This window comes from Podarcis vaucheri (genome assembly GCF_965113315.1).
Source record: "Podarcis vaucheri genome assembly, chromosome: 17".
NCBI classification, from domain to species: Eukaryota; Metazoa; Chordata; class Lepidosauria; order Squamata; family Lacertidae; genus Podarcis; species Podarcis vaucheri.
Genome location: NC_138755.1, coordinates 13081298 through 13099078, shown reverse-complemented (window position 1 = coordinate 13099078; position 17781 = coordinate 13081298). Strand labels below are relative to the sequence as shown.

The window sequence follows — 17781 nt, the reverse complement described above, 5'->3', positions numbered from 1 at the left end:
GTTTCTCATTTTTCCAGTCTGAAGTTCAGTTCGCTGCATATTCACATAAGGGTTTTTTAAAAGTCATTGCAAAAACTCACCAACATTTTAGTGCAAATTTCTCTTAATACACACAATTTTCTATGTAATTTTGCCTAATTATATGTTTTTACAAAGCAATTCCTCCAGATAATGTATTTTCAAATGTCATCTTCACTAATATATGCACATTTCATCCAAGTTTATGCATTTTTTTGTAGACATTATTTAACTGGAAACTGCATTGCAAAATTCAGATAAGTGCAAATTTCAAAGCATGGTTGTGTTTCGATTCTTGTATTGTTTCAGAAAGTGATACTTAGGTACCTGTAAACTGGATCAAATTTATCCCCCCATCCCTAGTGCAGACCCATCACTTCTCAGTACTCAAACGGCAGGACTGATGCAGCGTTGTGGCACAAAATCCCTTCAGTGCCCCATCATGAAGGCAGCTGGGGTAAGTGACAAGCAAGGTGGGAGACTGTCCTGTCTCTCAATGTTTATTGCCACAGACAGCACTGACAACTTTTACTAAACAACATGAAGCAACATATTGAATAGCTGTGAAGTGAGTTCTGACAGCATCACAGAACAATCAGTGGGCGTGAGTGGCTGGCAATATTTCTTGTTCTCACAAAAAAACTGCATGACAGACACCAGAACAACAGGTGCAGTTTTCATCATCACTGCATCTCCATGCTGTCTATGGCTGCCTTTGTTATAGTCATGTATGCCATGATCTCTGGAAAGGTGCAGGAGCCTTGCAAGGGGTGGCCCCATAGTGGAACAGCTGGCTTCTCACTGGTCACTACTGCTGCTGCAGTCACCTTGCCTGTGCTTTCTGTAGCACCAAGGATAAGGAGCACTCTTACCTCTGCACGTGTCCAGTTGTCTGCATAAAAGCAAAAGTAATAGAACAGGGATGAGTAAGGGCCACCAAGACCATACAACACCAGTCTTGAAAGACCTACACTGGCTCCCAGTACGTTTCCGAGCACAATTCAAAGTGTTGGTGCTGACCTTTAAAGCCCTAAACAGCCTCGGTCCAGTATACCCAAAGGAGCATCTCCACCTCCATTCTGCCCAAATACTGAGGTCCAGCGCCGAGGGCCTTCTGGCGGTTCCCTCGCTGCGAGAAGCCAAGTTACAGGGAACCAGGCAGAGGGCCTTCTTGGTAGTGGCACCTGCCCTGTGGAATGCCCTCCCACCAGATGTCAAAGAGAAAAATAACTACCAAACTTTTAGAAGACATCTGAAGGCAGCCCTGTTTAGAGAAGCTTTTAATGTTTAATAGGATATTGTAGTTTAGTGTTTTGTTGGAAGCCGCCCAGAGTAGCTGGGGAAACCCAGCCAGATGGGCGGGGTATAAATAAATTATTATTATTATTATTATTATTATTATTATTATTATTAGACAGCAGCTGCAACAGACAGTTCCCATGGCGAGGATTACTATAGCACCCTCTTCCAGGAATCCTCAATAGAGACAGAATTCACCTGCAAGGCTTTAGACAGGAGCTAGTTATCTGAAGCATGGGACTCGGAGGTGAACCTTTCACTCTGGATTCTGGCTAATTCAAAGTCCTGGTTAGGGTCACTACTTTTAAAGCACTACCAAATGTTTAAGATCTAGAATGCCTTTAAGTCCAGCTGCTATGATATAAGCCTGACTAATCTCCAAGGTCAAGAGAATGTTCAAGAATCCTGGTCTGAGCCATAATTGACCTCACCCTGGTGACCCACCTCCCTAGTTTTCCTATGGAGGGTGCTTTGTCTGTGCAGCCTGAGCAGGATTAGGCCTCTGTCCCTCAAGCACTGCCAACCAGCATGACTCCCCTGCATACTGTCTGCCCACCACTGAGGCCAATGGAAGAAGTGAAGTAGACTTTGGGCTTGGCGGTCTATGAGGTGCCTTTCTAAGAGTTGCCTGATCATGCTGTGTTGCAGCTGAGCAGTAAAGTGACCAGCAGCCTTGTTGACATGGTGGTGTATCTCATGAGAAGCTAGGGACCTCTCATTTAATTGTGCAATGTGCAGCTTTTTAATAGCAGAAGTAGGCAGGTGCTGGGGACAAGGCTGCCCTTGCCTTTTCTTCATTGCTGTGACCCAGTGCAGAAAATGCTTTAACCTGTTTCCCTCCACTTCTAAGGCACTGTGGGTTGAAGGGAGGAAAGAGCCAGGTTTGATGCTACACTCTCTTCCATGAGCTACAAGTCCTTGGAGCCACACATCCTCAAAAGGAGTGAGCTGAGGTTCTTAGTGGTTCTGGGTTCCGAGGCCAGATATTTGTAAGAATTCTGAGAAAAATTGTTGTCATCCATTCGTCTCAAAAGACAATGGAAGGGTGAGCCTTCAAGGATAAAGTCATACCATTGGAGAGTCACAGTACCTGCTGTGGCTGTAGAGACCAATACAGGAGATACATGTTTTATTGCAGGTGGGGCAGATAAAGGATCCAGTTTTGCTGCTAGAGGTGTACCATGGCATTTCTTCTCTATGTGCTCCTCCCAGTGCTCATTCTTCCTCTGGTCACTGATCTGGATACACCACCTGACTGTCTGTCTCCAGGCACTGCTATAGTCTTCAAGGGATTCCCATACGACAGTTAATGTCAGTCTTCATGCCATGTTTGCAGACATCTTTGTAGAACAGAGTTGGTCTCCTCACAGGCCTAGTGCCCGAAGCCAGCTTCCTTGAGGATTCTGGCATCTTCCATTCTGTGCACCTGACCAAGCCAGCGTTGATGTCACTGAAAAAGAAGTGTGAAGATGCTGGGAATGTGGGCTTTGTAGAGCACATCCTTCTTTGGCTCTGTCCTGTCATGTGATGCCCAAAATCTTCCTGACACAGAGCATATGGAAGGCATTGAGGTGTTGCTCCTGGTGTATGTAAGTCTCCCAAGACTCCCTTCCATAAAGCAGCATGCTCAACATGCAAGCCTGGTAGACCTTCATCTTGGTATTGGTCATCAGCATCACATTCTCCCGCACCCTTTTGAAGAGGTGAGTCCTTGCTTCAGCTGCCTTGCCAATGTGCCTGTCCAGATTAGCGTCAATGGAAATTGTGCAGGCCCTGTGGGTTACCCGAGAGGCGAGGTCCAAGTCCGGTCCGTGGTCAGAGGTACAACGTGGAGGCAGCCTGTAGTAGCTGAAGCTGGGTGCAGGGCAGGGAGTCGGGTGAAGTCAGGAACAGGCATGCAAGCAGGGAGCCAGGGCAGGAGCTCAGGCAGGAACTAGCAACCAACAATGTTGCTCCCGCAGCTTGGGACTGGGGCTGGCCAGCTTTTATCTGCCCCGAGACATAGGGCAGCCCAGATCCTCTGGTGACTCACCTCTCCTGGCCTGGAGGTGAGCACTCCTCCTGCGAGAACTTAGTTCCCTCCGCCTCTCTGCCCTGAGCCTCTGTAGCTCAGGAGAGGCTGGAAGGTTACCGGACCCATAGGCAACCTCAGCTTCCCCTGACGGGGCTGAGAGTGGAGCACCTGCAGGCAATGGGTCCTCCATCACCTCCGGAGCCAGAGCAGACTCAGCTGATGCCTGCACCTGAGGATCCAGCACAGGTGAGGACCCTTCAGGCTCAAGCCCCAGCCCCGGCTCAGCTGGTTCCTGAGGCGGCGAATCCTGTGCAGGCTGGGATTCCTCAGGTTCAGCATCCGAGTCTGAATCCCAGGCCACCACAGAAATATTGCTGGTTATGTTGGAGCCCAGGTAGACAAAATCATCTACCACTACAAGCATGCGGTCACCAATGCTGATGTGTGGTTTGCTGGTGATGTCCTGATCTAGGATGTTGGTCTTCATCAGGCTGGTGGTGAGGCCAAATTCCCTCCAGACTTGGGCAAAATGGTTGATGAGTCTCTGTAGAGCTTCCTCAGAAGTTGAACAGACCCTCATCACTCCTTGAATGGAAGTACCCACCATCTTCAGCTGAACTGAAGGCAAAGGAGAACAACAGGGAGAAGAATATCCTGAAGAGAGATGGAGCATGAGCACAGCCCTGTTTCACACGGAAGGCATCCAAGGATGACCCATCACACTGGATGGTGCCATGCATGTTTTGTGGAAGGACACGATCACCTTCTGGAGCATAAATGGGCATCCTTTTTAGTTGAGCACTGTGAAGGGCACTTTTCGCTGACACAGTGAGAAAATCATGCTGACTGTTGACCTCTGAGCCACATTGTGACTCAGGATAGACCCTGTCAGTGAGTAACTGTAATCTGTTGAGAACTACAGGGGCAAAGGCTTTCCATGGTAGTTCTTGCAATCATGGTAGTTACTTTTGTGCTGTAAGCCAGCCTCAGTTTCTTCCCCATGATGCTCCTCCCCAGCCTTCTCTGAGAAAACCAGTATGAGTCGTGTTTGCTCTTTACCCTGCCCTTTCCCCAATATTTTTGTTCTCCCTGGCTGTTAGCTGTTTGCCAAGTGTGCCATCATGCAGTTTCCATTTGTGAGCTATTGTTATGTACTGAGTTGAATGGGATCCAAAAAGCAGCAGTCTGATTGGTCCTAGAACAATAGGATTCAGAATGCAGCAGTCTGATTGGTCCTAGAACAATAGGGCCCAGAATGCAGCAGTCTGATTGGTCTTAGAACAATGCAGCAGTATGATTGGTCCGCAGGAGCCACCCAATCCAGCTCCAGGTGGAAGTGAATCCGCAACCTGATTGGCCTACAGGAGAATCCCAGAATTAGCCAATCACGTGTGACCCACTGTGTAAATAATGTATATAAAGCAGATATTTTGGGGGAACTTTCATTCCTCACTACTATGAGCTGAATAAAGAGCATGAAATCCACACTCGACTCCGAGTATATTTCAGCTATCACTCTCTGGACACTGAGACTGCATAAATGACACACACCTCTTTTCACTTGCTGTGCCATATATATATATATATATATATATATATATATATATATATATATTCCTGGTGGGCGTAACTTGATGGAACAGGAATCTGTCTCCATTGTGGAGGGAGGAAATTGGACAGTAACCTGAGGCTCTCCCTTGATTTCAATGGGACTGTGTCAACTTTTGCACCAGTGTTTTTAAAACTATGTCTGTACCAGTGCAGCAGTTGCCAACATGACACTCACATGCACCCACAAGAACTCAGAGGCCTTCCTTTGCACCCACAAACAGCCTCCCCAAGAAGTCCATGGTGGCAAAAAAAAAGAAAAGACTTACACTCAGTGATGCAGTGTGAGGGGGCAGGGGGGCCATGACCCTAGGCCCAAATTTCTGAGGAGCTGCAACCAGGTTGAGACTACTTTGCAAGGAGAGACTCTCTTGATTAGATGCTGGCCAGCAAAGGGACTGACCGCTTGCCCTGCCCTGGGCTCCAGCAACCCATGCTACACCCCTGCCTGTACTACCACCACCATGGGAGGGGCCATCTCTGGGGTGGCAAATAGGTGCAACTGCCCTGGACACCACACTTTAGGGAGCCCTGCACGTGGCGCTGGTGGCCACAGTCAGCAGCCCTGATGCCTGGCTGGCCCTGCAGGCCCTCACCCCATTCACATGGGTTTCCACCTCCTCCCTTTCTAGAGCCAGAACAGGCAGGCGGCAAGCTAGCACTGCTGCCGCCAAAGCACTGCAGTAGGGAGGAGAAATGTAGGCTGTAGGAGAGGCCACTGCCGATAACAGAGGAGTAAAACAACAAGCAGTAGGAAGATGGAGGCGGGAGGCTGCCTCCTCCATCACTATCATCATCAAGAGAAGAAGTGGCAGAGGAAGGCAATGGGGGGCCCACACAGCCTGATTTCTCCTGGGCCCCACACAGCCCTAGGGACTGGCCTGGCCTTGTGGACAGCATTAACAGCCAGCTACACAACAGTTAAACCACAGAGCCTAGGACTTGCCGATCAGAAGGGCAGCGGTTCGAATCCCCATGACGGGGTGAGCTCCCGTTGCTTGGTCCCTGCTCCTGCCAGCCTAGCAGTTCGAAAGCACTTCAAAGTGCAAGTAGATAAATAGGTACCGCTCTGGCGGGAAGGTAAATGGCGTTTCCGTGCGCTGCTCTGGTTCACCAGAAGTGGCTTAGTCATGCTGGCCACATGACCCGGAAGCTGTCTGTGGACAAACACCGACTCCCTCGGCCAATAAAGTGAGATGAGCGCCGCAACCCCAGAGTCGGCCACGACTGGACCTAATGGTCAGGGGTCCCTTTACCTTTACACAACATTCTGGAGAGTGATACTTCCAGGCCTCGATCAGTGTTTTCCCCAGAAGTGGCAGTGCTGGCAGAAGCATCTCACGTCATTCACTCCTTTCTTACATATTGCTTCTCATGCACACGGAGAAAAGGAAACGCGGGGAAAATTCCTTTGTGGACTTGCCCTAGGAAGGGGCTCCTAGATATTTGTTCAGCCTGAAACTAATGGGACTGTCTTCCTGATAAGTATTCCCAAGACTGCAATCTTAGCTGGCAAGGAATATTTTCATCTTTCTAACATTTTAAAAAAATGTGTTGGCTGACATGGTTTTATCTCAGCCACACCAGAGCCATTCAGGTGCCACCTTTATGACATCAATGAGAATACACTGTCAGAGCCTACAAAATGGAGTATCGGAAATAAGCAGTGTTTCATTTCAAATTGATGTGCTACATATAAATTAAAACTGTCTTTTGTCAATAATTAGGCATTAATAATTAACAAATGCAAACAGCAAAAATACTTGGAGGAAATGTTTTAATCTGTCCAGTTCCTCATTCCTCAGCTTGCCTATTTTGCTGTTTCTCCTCAGTAGTTAGTTAATATCTAAGCCCCTGTTGTGTTTTACACGCAACCAAATTCCACAATGATCGTCAAAAGAATGTGGCTTTCATACAGATTTTTATTTTCTTCACTGCTGCAACCTAAGTAATTTGATTCTTATTAAATTTTACCCCTAACAAATAAGTTCATATCTCTCACAAATTAGTAAATCCTTTGCCTTCAAAGTTGCTTTCTCATATCCAGTAATGGAACCAATTACACAATAAGGAAAGTGGACATGCAATGGAAATTGCAGGATTAACTTGCTTGATGTAACATATACATCAACATAACATTGTTGTTGTTGTTTAGTCATGTCCGACTCTTCGTGACCCCATGGACCAGAGCACACCAGGCACTCCTGTTTTCCACTGCCTCCCGCAGTTTGGTCAGACTCATGTTGGTAGCTTCGAGAACACTGTCCAGCCATCTTGTCCTCTGTCGTCCCCTTCTCCTTGTGCCCTCCATCTTTCCCAACATCAGGGTCTTTTCCAGGGAGTCTTCTCTTCTCATGAGGTGGGCAAAGTATTGGAGCCTTAGCTTCAGGATCTGTCCTTCCAGTGAGCACTCAGGGCTCATTTCCTTAAGAATGGATAGGTTTGATCTTCTTGCAGTCCATGGGACTCTCAAGAGTCTCATACAAACAAATATGAATGAATGAACAATAAATATCCAACATCACCTAATCTCCCTACAATTCCTGCAAACAGCTGCACAAGCCTTTGAGAGGCAGAAATGGGAGAGGGCATCAGAGGAGGGAGGGAAGGGAAGAGAAGAGAGACAGAGGCCAGTGTTGCCCGCGGTGCATCATTCATGGCACCCCATCATTCAAGGCACCCCAGGGTGCCATGGCACACTGGTTGAAAACCACTACATTAGGGAGTTCCTTGAGAGTAACAGCAAGCATACAGACAAAGGTCATCCAGTTGACATTGTGTATATAAGCTTTCAAAAAGCTTTTGTTGAAGGACCTCATCAATGACTCCTGCAGCCATAGAATTTGGTAAGCCCTCTTCTGTATCAGTAACTGGTTAAAGAACAGGAAGCAGAACTAAATGGACAGTTCTCCCAAATGGAGGATGTATAAGTGGAAGTCCCCCCAAAGATTGGCACTGGGACATGTATTTTGTAGTTTGATTATATAATAATAAAAAAATAATACCCAGCCTTTCCCCCTGAAAGGGACTCAAAAGCAGCTAATAGCTAAAATAAAGTAAAGGGACCTCTGACCACTAGGTCCAGTCGTGGCCGACTCTGGGGTTGCAGCACTCATCTCGCTTTATTGGCCGAGGGAGCCGGTGTACAGCTTCCGGGTCATGTGGCCAGCATGACTAAGCCGCTTCTGGTGAACCAGAGCAGTGCACGGAAACGCCGTTTACCTTCCAGCCGGAGTGGTACCTATTTATCTACTTGCACTTCGTGCTTTCAAACTGCTAGGTTGGCAGGAGCAGGGACTGAGCAACGGGAGCTCACCCCGTCGCGGGGATTCGAACCGCTGACCTTCTGATCGGCAAGTCCTAGGCTCTGTGGTTTAACCCACAGCGCCACCCGCGTCCCTTTTAGCTAAAATAGAAACAGCTAAAAACATAGGGGAAAAGCAATCATTAAAAAACAATTGAACACACAAGTCATTAGGTGTGAGCAGCAAGGAAGCCAAGTTTGCTAATGATACCAAATTGTTCAGGGTGGTTAAAACAAAAGGGGGTTGATGGAAGTTCAAAGCATGAATGGGCAGTAAAACAGCAAGTGCATTTCAATGTAAGCAAGTAGAAAGGCAGACTCACCAACTCTAAGGGCCAGAGGTGTTGTCAGCCCCCTCAATATTTCTTAGCAGGAGGCTCAGCCCCCTCCCCAATATTGAATGGGCGGAGGAGGCTGAGCCGAACGCGGCAAAGTATCAAAGGCAGGCTCCTCGTGAGCATGAGAGAGGAGGAGCCGTGGCCACTGGAACATAGCTGTCAGCTTACAGATTTGAAAATAAGGGACCAGCAGCCTCGAAAATAAGGGATCAGCAGCCAAAATAAAGGATTTTGCTTAGCTTATACAGTAATCTGCCACTGATGGAGCCATGCTGCTTTTGCTGCCACTGACTGTGTTTTGCAGGGGGTTGGACTAGATGATCCTAAGGGTCTACAACTCTGACCAAAGAAGAGTGCCAGACAAAACTGATGAACGACGTCAAGATGGCAAAGCTTACAGGCAGAATTAGAAACCAGGAAGAGGACCTCTTTAATAAAGAATGGGGAAAGTTTATAATTTAGTTGAAAAGCTATTGTAAAGAGTTACATTCATTGGTAGGATTGACAGAAAACTTGTAGTAAAAATTTGAACTATGGATGGATAAATGATTTATAAAAATAGAGTTATGAAAGGGATGCAGAGGGAGAAATCACTACATTAAGATGCTGCACTGGTTGGAGGGGATGCTAAGCAGCACATCAGGACTGCCGTTGTCCTGGCGCGGGGAGTTCCATCGGCCCTTCCCCGCCCGAGAGAGAGGGAGGAAGAGAGGCTCTCACACCGCCCGCGAGCCTGGTATGAGGCGGTTGTGGCACCGCGGCAGTCGCTGAAGCACCACGCAGTGGCGTAGTGTGGGGGGTGCAGGGGGGCCGGCGCACCGGGCGCAACATCTGGGGGTTAGGGTTAGGGGGCGCAAATCCACGGGTTAGGGGGCACAAATTACTTGCCTTGCCCCGGGTGCTGACAACCCACGCTACGCCACTGGCACCACCCTTCTGCATCCCTCCCCATCCCCTCCTCTTCCTACTCCCTCAGGCTGCCTCCTCAGCCGCTGCTGCTGCCTCCGGCTTCCCCTGGCAGCGCAGTGGAAGTCTCGCAAGAGTGGGGCTGCCTGCCCACCCGCCACCACCTGTCTCTTCACAACGCGCCCCTGAAGGGGAAAAGGGAGAGATGGAGAGACGGCAGCTCGTGTGCGCTCTCTCTTTTGCAGTGGAGGACCCCAAGCCGCTGCTTCCCTCCCAAGCCGGGCGAGCATGAAACCCGGGAAATTTAAGGGACATTATCAATAAGGGACAGCAGTGGGACACGGCGCTGGGATAAGGGAGTTTCCCGCCAAATAAGGGACGGTTGACAGCTATGCACTGGAACTGCATGGCACTGGGCAAAGCCTCCTCCCTGCTTCTATTTGCTCTGCTTATCTGGAGTCATGTAAACCCCCAGGCTGTGATCACATATAGAAATAGATACATGCGTATTCTTTATGTCTGCATACGTTAAATCATAAAAAATACCCTAAGTGCTGGCAAAAGTACTTTTCTGTACATATTAAACTCATGTGGTAAACTTCCCCACTGTGCTCTGCAAAGGGAATTCCTGAAGATGTGGAAGGTTTGCTTGTAGAGCTGAATATTCCAGGACCTTTTCTTCATTGCAATGCAGTGTTTCAGGTTCTACAATCACTGTGGAAATTACTATATACAGTAGATGCATTTATACACATCAAAATAAAACTATGGCAGAAGAAATTGCCTCAAACCCTGAGCTGAGCAGTGAGTATGACCTAGTGTTTGCTTTGGTTTTTTGAATATTGGCAGGACAGTATATCAGTACACTTCTGAGAATCTAAGCTGCCTCCCAGCAGGAGTTTCAAGTCCTGCTCAAGCTAAGGAGGAGCAAGTACCAGCAGCTAGAGCCAGACTAAAATTTGATGGTGACCAATAGATTCCTAAGGGCAATAAGTCTCATATGATTCACTTCCTCTGGTCAGTCATATATGGGTTACTGTGTCTGATGGCTCATTCCTTTGATCTGGGAGAGGCAGGATTTATTTATTTTTTAAAATGATATTTATTACTTTTCGAACAGTTTCAACACAACGGGAGAGGCAGGATTTATATTATTAATTTATTTTTTGGTATGGGAAGTGGTATGCTCATAAAGTAACCAGTGATCCTCAGTGCGTCATCTCTTGCAAAAGGCAGTTTCCTTTGGATTTTGCGTTCCAGTGCATTCATAGCCAGTTAGACAGCATTAATTTCCAAGGCCTATTTGCAGTTCAGTGCCATGAAGTAATCAGGCATATGCTTTCAGCAATGCCTATAAGAGACTGGCGAAGCAGCACAAAGAACAATGCCTCTCTTCACGTGGAACTAGGCTAAGAAATTATCCAGCACTGACCAGCGCAAACAATTCTGTGCAGGTAATTAAGTTGGCTGGTTCAAAGCAGGCAGTAATGAGATCACCTCCTTCTGTGGAAATACTTTTTAGTTGCTGAGTTTAGTTAGGTAAATGCAAACACCGAAACTAGGTAAGAATGCCTTGGGAGCAGGGAATACCCCATATATCAAAACTAAAGGCAAACTTTACTTCCCCTTATGATATTTGTTCTATGTTTTACTTGCATTATCAACATGCCATTAATGGAAACTCTTTCCTGAAAAATTGTTTTGGGTTTTTAACAGATATTTTGCATAAGGAAGAAGTTATTGGCTAACTACACTTGCTTGTTAATATTTAACATGAGCAGTGGGAATGTTTCTCTTTTTTTTTAACTTTCTTTAGCTTTCTCTAGCATTACAGCATCTATGAGTAGACCATAATTAATTAATTCAGTATAAGGGGATAAAGCAAGTTATATATGTATGTATTCAGATTAATAGAAAATAAGTCTAAGAGTATATAAACAAAGTTAATTCCTGACAAGGACTAACTTAATATGTTGCAGTAAAAATAACAGATTCTTGTTACACTATACAGAGTAACAAGTGTGTTGTCACGTAAGTTTGCACCACAATAAAATTGTTAGAGTGCAATTCTAACCATGTCTACTCAAAAGTAAGCCATACTGAATTCAGTGGGTTACTCCCAGGTAAGTAGAGTTAGGACTGTAGCCTTTAGGTGCAACAACAACAACAACAACAAAATTCATCCACAAAATATATACCCATTAAGAGCCCTAGATTCCATTTATCGACACAATATTCTGGGAATGTTACAAACTTTCATGAGCTTTTAAATACAAAACTACCATATTTTTCACCCTATAGGATGCACTTTCCCCCCTCCAAAAATGAAGGGGAAATGTGTGTGCGTCCTATGGGGCGAGTGCAGGCTTTCACTGAAACCTGGAGAGCAAGAGGGGTCAGTGCGCACCAACCCCTCTTGCTCTCCAGGCTTCAGGAAGCTCTCCGCAAGCCTTGGGAGCCCGGGATTTTTTTTTTCTTTATTTCCCCCCAAAAAAACTAAGGCGAAAAATACGGTAGATACAAAGCTCAAGAAAACATCAAAGTGGGCAAGGGGCCATTGAATCCCCATTGAGTTCAAATGAGGCTTATTCCCAGTCAAATGTGCATATTATATTACTTAAGAGTTCAATGTAATTATAAAGTTTAACTGAATATCCAAATGTATATTTGTTAATTAATTATATGTTAATTAATTATAAAACAGAGCTGCCTGGCTTCCTCCTTGTTGTGCTTCTGCTAGCAGGTGAAGACGGTTTCATTCCAACAGGCTTTTGGTAACTGACTCTTTTAAGGCAAAGGACTTTTAATAGTGCAGTCTTTAATATCTGTATTTTAACATATCTGTTTTTATATTGCTGTAATTCTGTTACAATTTAACTATGTTTTAAGTATTATCATCTTTTGCATGTTTTTAGCTTTCTGTGGTTCATCTGTGTTGTTTTAATTTTTGCAAGCTGCTTTTAGTCCTGATTCTGGGGAACATTGTTTATTTATATCCCGCTTTTATAAAGCCTGCTACTTTAACGTTAGGCAAGGTGCCTATAAGCAAATAGATCTAATTGTGCAAATCTGTTCTACAGCTTGTATGGCAAGCAGTAAACTCGAAGGCATATCCAGAAGGCACTGAAACCTGCCCTTGTGTTTCTTATTCCTAGACTGATCTGGATACCCAAGCATGGCAAATGCATGAAGAGCACAGGAATAAATGAGAGACAAGAGAAAAATCAAAATATAACAAGAAGGGGAGGATATGACAAGGGGAAAAGTATTATTATTATTATGGGGCAATTTGGGAGAGGTAATTAAACAGGAAAATACTATCCAAGACTTCAAGGTAAACCAGGGTGCACAAAGTCACGTTTGAAGAGATCCTGTGAATATTTTTAGTACATACTTTATCTTATTTTAAAGTGATGGAAAGTTACTTTGTACTTATGAACAGCAAGCTAAATGATGGATTACCGGTAAATATTCTACAAAAAGAACATGTTGGCCTGTTATAGCATTTCACCTCCCACAAACCCTCCCTAGCAATATCACCCAACCTTACATTGCACATCTCTGCTCGTCTTCAGATAAGCGATGCATTCTTCACATATCACACAAAATTCCTCAGTTTTGCCATTAATCTTATAAGACACACATATGAAGCAATTTTTGGTGCCAGCATTCTAATGGGTCACAATAATTTTTCCACATTGCAAAATTCATAGCTGGCACAACCAAGGGCAGTTGACCTAACTGTTTTTCCAAGATCCCAATTTACTAAAGCACTATAATAAAATCATGCCAGTCCACTTAGTAATTTGTACTAGAGCGCATTTCTGTATGTCATACTATTGCCAGTTTAAGGTCCTGCATGCGGTCAGTGTTTGAAGCGCGAGAATCTCAGCTTTCATGTAATCTTTAAATGAAATGTCTAAGCCTTATGGCTGATGAAATACAGTTGAAAGTGTGTGGAAGGACAGCTGTCAAAAGAACTTCATGTGGAAGAAGAAGAAGAAGAAGAAGAAGAAGAAGAAGAAGAAGCAGCAGAAGAAGAAGAAGAAGAAGAAGAAGAAGAAGAAGAAGAAGAAGAAGAAGAAGAATAAGAAGTTGTTATTATTTATACCCCACCCATCTGGCTGGTTTTCCCCAGCCACTCTGGACGGCTTCCAAAAAAATATTAAAATACTGTAATACATCAAACATTAAAAGCTTCCCTATACAGGGCTGCCTTCAGATGTCTTCTAAAAGTCTGGTAGTTGTTGTTCTCTTGGACATCTGATGGGAGAGCGTTCCACAGGGAGGGCGCCACTACCGAGAAGGCCCTCTGCCTGGTTCCCTGTAACTTGGCTTCTTGCAGTGAGGGAACCGCCAGAAGGCCCTCAGTGCTGGACTTCAGAGTCCGGGTAGAACAGTGGGGTGGAGACACTCTTTCAGATATACTGGACCGAGGCCGTTTAGGGCTTTAAAGGTCAGCACCAACACTTTGAATTGTGCTTGGAAACGTACTGGGAGCCAATGTAGGTACTCAGTCATGCATCTTATAGCTGCGGGAATAAGGTTTTCTCAGCCAGCGCTGTGCAGAGATGCAGCTGTTATCCCAGGAGAGCACAGACTTTGGAACGTCCTTCCACAGGAGGCTGGCTGGCCCTTTCTCTGCTTCCCTTTTGCTGACAGTGAACTACTTCTTTGTTTAGACAGGCCTTTGGCCACTCATTGGCTGCTGTGCCAGGGTCTTCTCATGGTGGGTGTTGTATATTTTCTTCCCCTCTTGTGTTTTAAAATGGTTTGAAGTTATTCTGATTCAGTGTTTTTAATATGGTCATTCAATTGCTTTTTAGTATTTACAACTGATAGTGCTTTAAAAATACACCTATTTGAAATTGTATTTTGAAGCAGCATGTCTTGTCTGGATACGGGATTGGATAAAATTAGAAAAAGAAGAAGAGTTAGAATTAGAAGGACATGACAATAGATTTGGCTGGCACTCATATTTACAGGAAAGGGAAAATACATAAAGGTTTTTCAAGCCCTATAATAAGAAAGTCATTAATAAGAGTGTGGGGGAAATATAAAGATCTGTTAGAGCAGAAAACACCATGGTGGCTGTCACCCACTGAAGCATTTTCACTTAAGTTGACCAAAACAGTAATCTGGTTGACATATAGAGAGTTATTAACAGAAGAAGATAAACTCAAATTAAAAGAGTATGATGAGCTGAAAGACTATTTACAAAGTTGATTACACCATAGGCAATTAAATGAATTTTTTAAGGAAAAGAAGACAAGAAAAAGGGGTTTAGTTATACAATCTCCAGATTTAAAAAAGAAATAGTGGAAGAGAATGTTAAATTGTTTAAAAAAAGCATATACAGTAGTATCTTTTAGAGTGGGAAACTAAAAATAAGTTATGATTAAATGGGCTTAGGATGTGGGACACAACCCCCAACTTGAAAGTTGGGGGAAATTATGGAAAGTTGATATAAAATTCACAGATTGCATACTATTAAGAGAGAATCGCATGAAAATGATGTATAGATGGTATATCACACCAGTGAAAATGGCAAAGATGTTTAGGAAAGAAAATAACTGATGTTGGAGATGTAAGGAAAGGGAAGGAACATTTTATCATATGTGGTGGGAATGCAAATGCATTACAAATAATGGGAAATGATATACAATTAATTGAAAAAAATGTTTAGAATGAATTTTGTCAAACACCCTGAAGCCTTTTTGTTAGGTATCTCAAATCAAGAGCTACCAAAAGAAAAAGGGACATTATTTATGTATGCTACAACAGAGGCAAGAATCTTGATTGCACAATATTGGAAGACGGAAGAAATACCATCAAAGGAACAATGGCAAGAAAAGCTGATGAACTATGCAGAATTGGCTAAGCTAACAGACAAACTACAAGAGAAGGACAAAAAGGACTTCAAAAGAGTCTGGGAACCATTTACAGTTTATTTGCAGAAGCAACAGAATGGACTGGATTCACTGGAAGGATTTGAATAAACTTTCATAACTTCATTTGAGTAACAGGTATTTTAGAGAAATAATAAGGGATTTTATTTTTGTGTAGAAAAAGCAGGATACGATAAATAAAACTAAATAACTCAGCAGAGGGGGAGTTGAGTCCAGAGGAGGGGAGGGAGAAAATAACATGATGAATGAGATTTGTATCATTAATTGTTATAAAATTTAAATGTGAAAACATGGCCAATGGGTGAGGGCTTCATAGTTGGGGGAAACGACATTCCCCAATAAGCGATGCAGGTGGTGCTGTGGGTTAAACCACAGAGCCTGGGACTTGCCGATCAGAAGGCCGGCAGTTCAAATCCCGCTATGGGGTGAGCTCCCTTTGCTCGGTCCCAGCTCTTGCCAACCTAGCAGTTCGAAAGCACATCAAATAGATAAATAGGTACCGCTCCGGCGGGAAGGTAAATGGCGTTTCCTTGCACTGCTCTGGTTTCCCAGAAGCGGCTTAGTCATGCTGGCCACGTGACCCGGAAGCTGTACGCCGGTTCCCTCAGTCAATAAAGCGAGATGAGCGCTGCAACCCCAGAGTCAGCCATGACTTGATCTAATGGTCCGGGTGTCCCTTTTACCTTTACATTCCCCAATGAAAGAACACAGAAGCTAGAAGCTCACAAATGTCAGATACAGGACTTTGATTAGGCTAGTTTCAGCTCTGAATGGCCCTACTCTGAATCGTGCACTCTCAACTGGCACTCCAGTTTGGTTTGACAGTTCCACCCTCTTCTTCAGGAAAAAATGAGAAAAAGAAGGAGGGAATGACATGCAACATATGGACGACTCAGAAGCCCATGCTGGATACAGCGCTCACCTATGCAGTGGGTGAAACTAATGTAGGGCTGCCATATGTCTGGGGAAATCTGGAGATGGTGCAGTGCGAATGCACCACTTACCTGCCTTTCTTCTGATCTAGAAGAAGAGTTTGGATTTGATATCCCGCCTTTCACTCCCCTTCAGGAGCCTCAAGGCGGCTAGCAATCTCCTTTCCCTTCCTCCCCCACAACAAACACTCTGTGAGGTGAGTGGGGCTGAGAGACTTCAAAGAAGTGTGACTGGCCCAAGGTCACCCAGCAGCTGCATGTGGAGGAGTGGAGACGCGAACCCGGTTACCCAGATTACGTGACTACCGCTCTTAACCACTACACCACACTGGCTCAGCGGTGATCTAGTCACCGCTGGAGGTGGCAGTGAGATCCGTGTGGTGCAAAAGGCATGTGTGCAGCAGTTACCGTATTTTTCGCTCTATAGGACGCACCCAACCATAGGATGCACCTTGTTTTGGAGGGGGAGAAGAATAAAAAAATAATTCTCCCCCTCTCTGCGCAGCACCCCTTCAGCGAAGCAGCAGGAGAAACGGAGCCCCTTCTATTTCTCCTCCTGCTTAGCTGAAGGGGCGCTGTGCAGCTCTCCCTCTCCCACATTGCCTTCGCCTTCAGTGAAGGCAACCCGAAGCCAGGAGAATCTTGCTCTCCTGGCTTCAGCGAAAGGAACCCGAAGCCTCCAGAGCGCGGTGGGAGCTCCTGCTGTGCTCCGGAGGCTTCAGGCAGCTATCTTTGAAGCCTGGAGAGCAAGAGGGGTCGGTGCCCACCGACCCCTCTCACTCTCCAGGCTTCAGCGAAAGCAAGGCGAAGCCTCTGGAGCATGGCGGGAGCGCTCCCTCTGAGCTTCGGAGGCTTTGCGTTGCTATCGCTGAAGCCAAGGAGCCTGCATTCGCTCCATAAGACGCACACGCATTTCCCCTTAATTTTTGGAGGGGGAAATGTGCGTCGTATAGAGAGAAAAATACGGTATTTGTTTGGAGGGAGCCTCTTCCTAGGCATGCGGTGTACTAGGCCAACAAAGCCCTTTAATCCACTTTAACAGTGCAAACCTAAACTGACAGTGTGTTCTTGAATCCCTCCCGCAAAATACTGTCAGCCTGGAGCCACCCAAGTCCAACAGTAGATCACCACTGTTCTTAAGCAGCAAATAACTGCAGTCAAATTAAAATAGCCCTTAAACCTTGCTACTAGAAAGGAGAAGGTTGCATGCCACAACATCAAAAGAATTAGAGGAAACTGTGCCTCATGTAAATAGAAATGCAAATAGCTAGAGGTGACAAGAAGCTCCCTGTCATGCTTTGCTTCCCAAATCAAATGCATTACAAAAGGATCCTAAATTAAAACCTGATGTGCTTGAGTTAAATATGCCATCCAGGCTTGCCAGAATTATAAATGGAGATTTTCTTTTCTATCCCAACATTAAGGGGGGAAAGATTTAACACTGTCTTTCTGA

At 45.2% G+C, this 17781-nt stretch overlaps 1 protein-coding gene across 8 annotated transcripts in view; it reads right to left on the bottom strand.

The window, feature by feature from the left end:
* Nucleotides 1–17781, bottom strand: part of GLIS3 (GLIS family zinc finger 3) — a 180345-nt gene that overhangs the window by 130753 nt on the left and 31811 nt on the right. The window contains exon 1 of one of the 8 annotated variants that reach the window (XM_082204683.1): nt 4391–4450. The exons of 5 other annotated variants lie outside the window; for them this stretch is intronic. The gene's annotated coding sequence lies outside the window, so the exon portion shown is untranslated. Of the gene's footprint in view, nt 1–1761; nt 1826–4297; nt 4319–4390; nt 4451–17781 lie in introns of those variants that run through there. 2 more of the 8 variants (XM_082204684.1, XM_082204685.1) reach the window with 2 other exon arrangements.